Source organism: Sphaeramia orbicularis, chromosome 20 (assembly GCF_902148855.1).
Source record: "Sphaeramia orbicularis chromosome 20, fSphaOr1.1, whole genome shotgun sequence".
NCBI classification, from domain to species: Eukaryota; Metazoa; Chordata; class Actinopteri; order Kurtiformes; family Apogonidae; genus Sphaeramia; species Sphaeramia orbicularis.
The window spans coordinates 1,372,589-1,382,042 of NC_043976.1; the positions used below are offsets into that span (position 1 = coordinate 1,372,589).

At 41.0% G+C, this 9,454-nt stretch overlaps 1 pseudogene; it reads left to right on the forward strand.

Moving 5' to 3' along the window:
* LOC115411677 (NLR family CARD domain-containing protein 3-like) overlaps positions 1-6,448 on the forward strand; it is a 31,857-nt pseudogene extending 25,409 nt beyond the window's left edge.
* The last annotated feature ends 3,006 nt before the right edge of the window (positions 6,449-9,454 follow it).

Consider the following 9,454-nt stretch of genomic DNA (forward strand, 5'->3'; position numbering starts at 1 on the left):
TTGTTGGATGAAGCACTACAAATCATCCACTGACACTTATGACCTAACTCCAACAGGAAGTTTGCAATATGCCTTTCAAAATAAAATTTCTAAAACTAACTCCGATGACACCGTTTGTCATATTGACTTCTAAATAGCATCAAAAGATAGAGTGAAACCTCCTCAAAAAAGTGATCTCTCACTTTTTCCGGAACTGTCTTAATTTTTTTTTTTACAAGCCCGCAAAGTTGTGATGTTTGGAACTCATTTTTCACTTTGCAGTTTTTCCTGACATGTAACATATCTACACGTTCATGGGACTCAGCACAATGCTCACATGCAAAAAATTTTGAGATAGGATGTACGGTTGTTGATTTATAACAATTCTTTTATTTTCATACTTTTTCCACTTTAGACTGCCATTTGACCCCCTTAACATGCTCCAAAACTCACCAAATTTGCCATGTATGTCATGGCTGGTGAACACTTTCATACAATATCAAAAATTAACCCCTTGGGTGCCAAAATGGACTCTGTAGCGCCACCTATGTACTAAAAAACACACAAAATCTGCCCTAGCAGCCAGTAGGAATGTCACAGAAACATGAAACAAATGCCAAAATGTTGGTCTGATTGAGCCGACAAATCATACACTGACACTCATGAGCTAACTCCAACAGGAAGTTGGCAATCTGCCTTTGAAAGTTACTCTACGTTTCTTCAATTACTGCTTATTCATTTCAGAGTTTTGACATAAAAGTTACCTCATTGATACCTCATTGAATTCCCACGAGTCTGCAGAATCCAAAAGTGAAAGAATTTTTCAGATACGACCTACGGTTATGGAATTATGGCTATTTTTTTGAAGACTATGTTTAGTTTCACTTTTCCAAATGGCAAAATCCCTATAAAAGTCTTGCTGGTGCACATTTTCACATGTCTCTCTGTAGTGTAGTGGTTCATGTAGCTGCCTATGGAGCAGAAGGACCCTGGTTCAAGTCCCAGATAATCCAAAAGTTTTTTTTTTTTAATTATTTTATTTTAAAACAGGTTTTACTGCATTGTATTGTGGATATTGGAAATTTTGCACACATTCAAAAGTACACGGAGTACATTTTTTCAAAATAAAACCAAAATTAAGAATAATACAAAATGTCTAGTAAATAACTTCTTTTCATTTTTATGACCAAACACTCAACTGTTTGTACAATGTTTCTTCATTCAAAAGTACTCTTTCTCACAGACACACATGCTCACACAATAGGGTTTTTCCAAAATAAAAGCCTTAAATGTGGTAAATCATCACTTTTATACTCACTTATTCATACAATTTCAATTCATTTTTCAAACTGATTCTTTCTCTCACATTAAAAACAAATGCACATACACACAGTAGGGTTTCCAAAATAAAAGTCTCATTTAAAGGTGATGGTGGTTTCAGCAGAGGGTCACTGGTGTTCTGTACAGATGTAAGGAGGACATACACTAAAGGATGGGAACTGGTATGGGGACGGAGAGGTGTGAGTGGAGCTGAGGTGTGGACGGTCACGGGAGGCGGATCGCGGGGGAGGCGGATCGCCCGGTGCGAGGTCCTGCCCAATGCTGCTTGCAGCTTTAATTTTGTTTATTATTATTATTTAGCAGCTGGATAGCTACACTGTAATAAATTTGACTGTTAAATAACAGTCAAATACTGTCAGCTAGAGTGTCCAGCATGTTACTGTTATTCTACAGTACCTCTACTGTAATCTACAACTACAGTTACTTACTGTAAAAAGTATTACGGTACTGGGCTGTATATAATGTTCCTTTTACAGTAAAATACTGTTAGCCACAGTTGCTGCATTTTACAGTAACTACCGTATTCCAAGAAACAATATATTACTGTAAAACATATTTAATGTAAAAAAAAAAAAAAGGTGGTTTGCCATCTCTGGGTTGGTGGGGAGTCTTTGCTAGTATCTCGGGGTCTTGTTCACGAGTGAGGGAAGGATGGAGCGTGAGATTGACAGACGGATCGGTGCAGCGTCTGCAGTGATGCAGTCGCTGTACCGGTCGGTTGTGGTGAAGAAGGAGCTGAGCCGAGAGGAGAAGCTCTGGATTTACCGGTCAGTCTACATTCCTACCCTCACCTATGGTCATGAGCTTTGGGTCAGGACCGAAAGGACCAGATCCCGGATACAAGCGGCCGAAATGAGTTTCCTCTGTCGGGTGGCTGGGCGCACCCTTAGGGATAGGGGGAGGAGCTCAGTCACCAGGGAGGAGCTCGGAGTAGAGCTGCTGCTCCTCCGCGTCGAGAGGGGCCAGCTGAGGTGGATCGGGCGTCTGTTTCAGATCCTCCTGGACGTTTCCCTGGGGAGGTGTTCTGGGCATGTCCCACCGGGAGGAGACCTCGGGGAAGACCCAGGACACGTTGGAGAGACTATGTCTGTGGGCTGGACTGGGAACGCCTCGGGGTCCCCCCAGAAGAACTGGAGGAGGAGTCTGAGGAGAGGGAAGTCTGGGCATCCCTGCTTAGACTGTTACCCCCGTGACCCGGCCCCGGATAAGCGGAAGAGAATGGATGGATGGATGGATGGATATTTAATGTAATATTTACAGTATAACAGCAAAAAGCTAGGATTGTAACATTTCAAATTACATTTTAAAATACAAAATCATGAACATTGGTAGAAAAAGCTCAAACAAGAGCTGACCTTATAACATGAGCTTTTCTTAAATCCACTGCGACAGCAGCAGCGTTGTGATGAAGCTTGGTTGGAGGCCTTCACAGACTACATGGCTTTGAATGCTCATCATCCAACTTCCAGATGTGACTTCATCACCTGCAACTGATGGAGACAAGAACTGAGGTTCATGTCCCAAAACAGGATCAGATATAATGTTTACCCAGAACCTATGGAGTCACTGTAAGGTCTGAAAACTGGTTACGATGAACCCAAAATTCTGAGTCATACATTTATTCTGTACTTTTTTCGTACTTTATTTAAATTTGGTATCATAGTTCTACTGCTACCACTTATGGCTGTTGTCTTACAGTGGTAGACACTGTCATGGAAGGACAAAAGCAGGTCTTTTATTCCTCAGATACAGACAGACAGCTAACAGACAGACTGAATGACAGACAGACACACACTGACACACACTGACACACACACACACACACACACACACACACAGACACACACACATCCACACACACATACACACACTTCCAGCAGTATTAGTGTGGGACTGGCTGGAGGGTCAGGGTGAGCTCAGGATCAGCTGCAGTGGAACACATTTGGACAATGGGAGATCACTGATGAATGACACTGTGTTTACAGAGCTGTAAAGCATACACACATTCAATAATGCTACACATCCTATACAAACTGACCACACAGAGGGAAACATTAGCCTGAGTCACTTCCTTTATGAAAACAGTGGTTCATTATCTGTTAACATGGATGTCCGAGTTAGTAAATTCCACTTTACAGATTTAAAGTCTTTTAAATGTAACCTGGGGCAGTGAAAACCACACACACTGACACTGTTTAGTTGAACTGTGTCCACTTCACAGCTAGCATGTATGCTTCAGCTTACATTAGCTGCATGTTAGCTACATAAGGCTAACACCCCAAATATGAAGCAGTGTTACACCACCTGTTACACCGCCTGTTACACCACCTGTTACACCACCTGTTACACCGCCTGTTACACCGCCTGTTACACCTGGTGTGAACGTGGTTTATGGAGGCAGTGTAATGTTTAATGAACTCCAGATGCCACAGCATGGGGACAGTTCCACTGATAAAATCCCATTTATGTGATAAATGACCAACTGGAGCAGGATGGAGCGATGGCAGTGGAGGTAGAAGGATGGGAGCATCAGGTGGCCTCTGTTCCACTGCTGGATGGTCCGGGGAAAACAGTGGTTTTTCTGTATTTATTTGTTCCTTCTGTTTGGTAAAAGAACCACTAACCTTTGATGCAGCCAGTCTATAGTTAACACTGGTTAGACTGAATGTTCTTCTACAGGAGCTGGTGGGACTTGATGCCAGATGACTTTGTTCATTCCAGTTCTGGGTGGACAGCAGTGGAGGAGCTGAAGAAAAGACTGGAGAATACTGTCACATGTAGCAGGAGCTGACTGTTTTAAATGTCCTCCTGAAAGACCTCAGTATTTACAGCATTAGACTGGATTTACAAAGAACAGCAGGATACTGGACAAAAGTTCCTGTTCTTTTACAGTCATTTGTTACAGTGCAGTTATTTTATCCATCCAGCTATCTGCTATCTCTCTGACTATGCTTGCTTGTGTCTAAGTTATGTATTTATTTTCTAACTAACTCACTGCTTACCCAGATCAGTCTTGTACACCCAGGGCCAGTATTTGCGTCTGTCAGTCAAGCTGGATCACAGCGGTCATCGTGGGGTGACATGACGGTGCAGTAGAACTGTCATCTTACAGCAGAAGGTCCAGGGTTGGAGTCCAACCAGGGGCCTTTCTGTGTGCAGTTTTGCATGTTCTCCTGTGTCTGCGTGGGTTCTCTCCGGTCCTCTGGCTCCTCCCACCATCCAAACACATGCTCTGATAGGTCATGGGTTCATCTAAACTGCCCATAGGTGTGAATGTGACAGTGGTTGTTTGTCTCTGTATGTTAGCTCTGCAGTGAACTGCTCACATGTCCAGGCTGAACCCCACCTTCACCCATATGTAGCTGGGATAGGGTCCCAGCGACCCCCGTGACCCTAGTGAGGATAAAGCAGGTTCAGAAAATGAATGAATGAATGAAAGTATGTGTTCAGCACCATGTTATGTGTATGAAGTGGTTGCTGATCCGTCGGGCAAAGGAATCATAATAATATCTTATGTTTTGCCAAGATTATCAAATCTTGTAGTGTGTGCAAACCTGAAATTAGAGAGAACATCTGGGGGAAGGCAACCATTCCATCAAAGGACCAGTGAACATCCAAAACTGAAGAAATAATTCTAATGGAGAAATAAACACACAGACTGAGACTGCAAGAACCACAACTGGATAAAGTGGAATAAATGGACTATATTTACACTCAGTCACTAGACTGACTGTTGCTACCTGGACACATTGTTTTCTCATGTTGTACTCACTTGTTCTCTTGTTTGTGTGTTCTTTTTGTTGGCCTTTTTTAAATTGTTATAATTGTCCATAAAATTCAATAAACATTTAAGTTACCAAAAAAAAAAAAAAAAAGAAAGAAATTAGAGAGAACATCTATGATATTAATCTATGTCATTGATTTTATTCAGACTGAACAACTGCAGCTTGTCAGAGATCAGCTGTTCTTCACTGGCCTCAGCTCTGAAGTCCAACCCCTGCCATCTGACTGAACTGTACCTCAGAAACAACCAGAAGATTTCAGGAGTGAATCGGCTGTGTCACTTTCTGCAGAGTCCAAAATGTAGTCTGCAAACTCTTTGGTTTGTTCTGTTTGTTATTATAGTTTATGGTTAGACTTGGAATCTGAATCCATAGTTGATTGTGACAAAGTAAAAAAACAAACAAAACAAAACTGAAGTTATGCATAATTTCTTTATTGTCATAACGCTATAGAAATGAGCTGAAAATCATCAGTGCATTCATCCATTATTTAATTAAAATATTAAATGAAAGCTTCACATTAACCCATAAAGACCCAAACATGCACTGGTGACCATTATCACTTACTGATCTAAAAAGTTAAATGCTTGTTGATCCACTAATACTATGAATATGTTAAAATAACTGGTGTCAAATACAGTTCTTCATCTTTTCATGGTCATCAGATATGACCATATTTGGACGTTCAGAGGCTCCGTAGTTACCGTGGAAACACCGTCATCTTCTACAACATTGATTCCCCAGTAAAATCCATGGAGAGTTGGATCAATGACAGTGATGGACACACTGGGTTTATGTTCAGTTAATGAGAGGATTGTTACTGATAAAGTCCCTTTTTGCTTCAGTTTTCTGTTTGATATAATAAACATCAACTTTAATTTGTACTTTTATGCACATCTACATGATCGGCAAATTAATATTGAAAAATACCTGATTTTTAGTGAAAAACCTCAAAATACAGGGTTTAATATTACAATAAAAGGGAGGAAAAAATCATTTTGGAAAGGTTAAATAGAGAGAAAAATTCATTTGGAAACTGCCCTAAAAGTAGCAACTGGGTCTTTATGGGTTAAACCACTGAGCTTTAAATAATCCATGAACTAGGTTAGGGTGTCAGAGAGACTAAAGATGGAGCTAATGTGGATCATGTGTAAAGAATATTTTCATTGGAGGATAGTCAACAGCAAGACGAGGACCAATCAGACCTGCCCAGAAACATGACAGTGTTTACTTCCAGGTTCCATCATGCTGAAGGTTGGCCATCACATTCACTGGAATCCCAAAGAGTGATGATGAAGAGACAGAGGACACATCAGAGTCTACAGAGTCCAGCCGCTGGTCTGTGAAGAGTGATCGGTCCAAAGATCCTCCTCTACGTTCTGATAGTGAACCTGGACCCTCAGAGAAAAGGTACCATCAACACTAAGACCTTTTGTAACTGGGTTCTTGTGTGAAACTGGTCTTAAAAACAGGACACGGGGCTGAAAATTCAACCCAGATGTAGACGAATGTTCTGAAGCGGTTTGGAAACACTCCTATTTGAAAAAGAAAAACTTTCTGAGATAAAGAGAAATATTTTTCAGATAAACACATTTTTATATTATTTAACATTATATTTAATACATAAATCCGCATGTAACACGTCAAAAGGACACGAAAATTACATACTACCATTTTTTGGAATATCTCTTTATTCTATCACAGATGCATTTTGGGAATTGAACTAATTATTCAAAGCAGAGTGGCACATCGGGGCACATTGTCACGGAGCGTTTAGAACAAGAAAGGTGAGAGCGGTTCGTCAGCTACCCCTCAGAGGAACCCCCGGATTGAAGTCCGATGTGTAACAGTATGGGAGGCATATCCCCCTGCCCCAGCCTGATGCCTGGGGTTTGGGGGTTACTCGCCTAATCCACACTAGTCCGTCCGTCACTAGTGAGGGGGGGCTTTATCAGCAGATCGCACCGCATGGGGGCTGGTTCACTTTCACTTTTATTTTTATTTTTGCAAAGGCAAACAGGAGACTGTTGTGGTTGAGTGGATCATTAGTGCGTACAGTCGTGTGGTTCTATATCCCGCTGTTCTTCCGGTACCAGTCAGGTCACATTGGATCATCTTCCACGGCACACCTGATGACTTTTTACGGCACACTAATGTGCTGCGGCACACTGGTTGGGAAACACTGGCATAGAGGATAGTTACCAGATGTCATGATATTTGCCTTCACAGTGGCTATCATCCATCCTAGCTGCTGCTAAAATGGAATTTGTGAAACACATTCCAGAACTGTCAGAGAAAGTGATCCTGCAGCAAACCCCTCATCCTGCACTGATGCAGACAAGCTGAGCTAGTTACCTCCGCCAAGGAGGTTATGTTTTTGCCAGGGTTTGTTTGTTTGTTTGTTGTCTGTCTGTTTGTTTGTTGTTTGTTTGTCTGTCCGTTAGTGTGCAACCTAACTCAAAAAGTTATGGACAGATTTGGATGAAATTTCAGGGTTTGTTGGAAATGGGATAAGGAAGAAATGATTACATTTTGGTGGTGATGGGGGGGGGGGGGGCCCAGGGGGGGGGCCACTGATCAGCCTTGGCGGAGGTCTGCGCTCTCCGAGTGCTTCTATTTCTTCATGTTCCCAGTGTGGTTCAATATGGACAGGGTAGATTAAGTAAAAACTAGAAGCACTCGGAGAGCGCCAGACCTCCGCCAAGGCTGATCAGTGGCCCCCCCCGTGGGCCCCCCCCACCCCCGATCCCCACCAAAATGTAATCATTTCTTCCGTATCCCATTTCCAACAAACCCTGAAAATTTCATCCAAATCTGTCCATAACTTTTGAGTTATGTTGCACACTAACGGACAGACAACAAACAAACAGACAAACAAACAACCCTGGCAAAAACATAACCTCCTTGCGGAGGTAAAAATCTACACGCATTTGATTTTTTGAAACTGTATGCGACAACATATGTATATATATATATATATATATATATATATATATATATATATAATATATAAATAAATATATAAATATATAAAAATATCTAAAAAATATAAATATATATAAAATGTGTGTGTGTGTGTGTGTGTGTGTGTGTGTGTGTGTGTGTGTGTGTGTCAGATTGAAAATGTTGTATTTAGGCTCACAGAAATTCTAATCATAAAAACTAAGGGAAAAAACTACTACTGGGTGTGGTCAAGGGCATCACAGATGGACAGCTCACTACTTTCATTCATAACTTTGAACCAGACAAGTTAAGACAAATATTTCACATAATTGGAAAGGTCTAAATGCCATCTTAAACATACTCAAAGGGCCAAATTAGTTTCAAATATTTCTAAATGAAAAATATCCAAAACTACTGCGTCACAGATGGACAAAAAATGTATGTCTATTTTTTGCAAGAATAACAAAGTTCTCAAAAGTAAAGTTTTCTACGACATTATCATCCTAAATGTATTCAGTGTATACTTTTATACCCTCTATTTTACAACCTAATAATCGGTTAGAGGAAAAAATATTTTATCATACCTAATAAGCAAGAGTTTTGACAAATATCAACTGGCAAATGGCAGCAAATGGCAACGTCACAGATGGACAACAAAAGTAAATATCTAATTAAATAAATATTTAATAAAAATTAAATATCAAATAATTTTTTACATTTCAATTATCAATATCATACACTTTTTTTTACAATATATACAACATACAAATACACATAAACATTATATTAAATGTATTTTGCATAGATATTATTGATTGATTGATTGATTGATTGATGGAGAAAACTTTACACAATAGTATGGCTCTCCCAGTCTGGTTAAATCATGACGTAGCCCTGTGATATAGCCACTGGGTTGGTGGGTAAGGCCCTTGGCAGATGTCACATTACATTGGTGCAGGGGTATAGGGAGAATTTAAGAAGGGGGGGGGGCAAGGTGTATAATACTGACTGAATGAAATGATACTGAATTAGGCTCATACTGCCACCTAGTGGTCCCGCATGGTAACTTGGTTATTTTTTGTCCGATCAGCACCAAACTTGACCTGGTTGATGTTGTTCCTGCCTCGAACAAAATGACACAGCGATATTGAATCCGATTCATAGCGCCATCTAGCGGTCCCGGAAATTTGCCTCGGCTGTGCGCCGCTTGGGCCTGGACATGGACGTGACCTTGCGATCACGAGCGGGACCTGTTGTCGTGAATGACCTCAGAATAGAACCGACGGCGGGACACCCCCACCCCCCCGACCCCCGAGCGCCTCTCACGATTTCCACGTGTGGAAATTGTCTAGTTTTGTTTACAGCTGTGATGATATATCATTCCCTGATGGCTCTTGTTTAAATTATAT